Raw genomic sequence first — 973 nt, forward strand, 5'->3', positions numbered from 1 at the left:
ACATGGCGAAAACCTATCTCTACTAAAAATACACAATAAGCCAGGCATGGTGGCACATGCCTGTAATCTCAGCTACTCAGGAGGCTGAGGCACAAGAATTGCTTGAACTTGGGAGGCAGAGGTTGCAGTGAGCCAAGATTGCGCCACTGCACTCCAGCTTGGGTGATGGAGCAAGACTCTGTCTCAAAAAAAAAAAAAAAAGACAATTGAGTAGAAATTTCTAGTTTCAATGGCTGTGTGATGTGTGATACAGCTGGCATGAGTAAACTACTTCTCATATTTGATTTTTAAAAGGGCACTGGATGATGAAAATTGGACAGTATTTATCCGACACTGTCCAAGAAGAAACATGAATATTCTGGGCTGCTAGAGAGGTCTGCAGCGTCGGGGAGGGATGTTCTGTACCTGGGTAACACTTCCTTCTAGACATTCTACTCACTATGACAAAGGAAAAGTTAAACTCGGGAACCGAGACACTCAAAAACTGCCTTCCTTTTGTTCCCAAACATAGCTGTAATTTCACATGGTTATTTTATCTTATGTAAAATGTAGACTTACTGAGCATGAGATAAATGTATCACTGATTTTCCCTCCATTTCCTTCTTTTCATGTGCTAAATGTAGATTCACTGAGCACCAACAATAAGAGCTCACAAGGATGTAACCACTTGCTTCACTGTCTACCCTCCTTTTCTTCCCCCCTCCTGCTTGCTCTTTCCTCTTTAAATACTGAAGTTCCCCAAATCCTCTTTGGGAAAAGCATAGGACAGGTCCTCCTGTGACTGGTGTTTCTTTTTCCCGGGCACGTCCTCAACCTTAGCAAAAGAAACCTCTAATGGATTGAGTGCCAGCTCAGTCACATTTTCTTTTTTTTGAGACGGAGTCTCGCTCAGTCGCCCAGGCTGGAGTGCAGTGGCGCGATCTCGGCTCACTGCAAGCTCTGCCTCCCGGGTTCACGCCATTCTCCTGCCTCA

The sequence above is a fragment of the Colobus angolensis genome, unplaced genomic scaffold, assembly GCF_000951035.1.
Source record: "Colobus angolensis palliatus isolate OR3802 unplaced genomic scaffold, Cang.pa_1.0 Scaffold70, whole genome shotgun sequence".
Taxonomy (NCBI): domain Eukaryota; kingdom Metazoa; phylum Chordata; class Mammalia; order Primates; family Cercopithecidae; genus Colobus; species Colobus angolensis.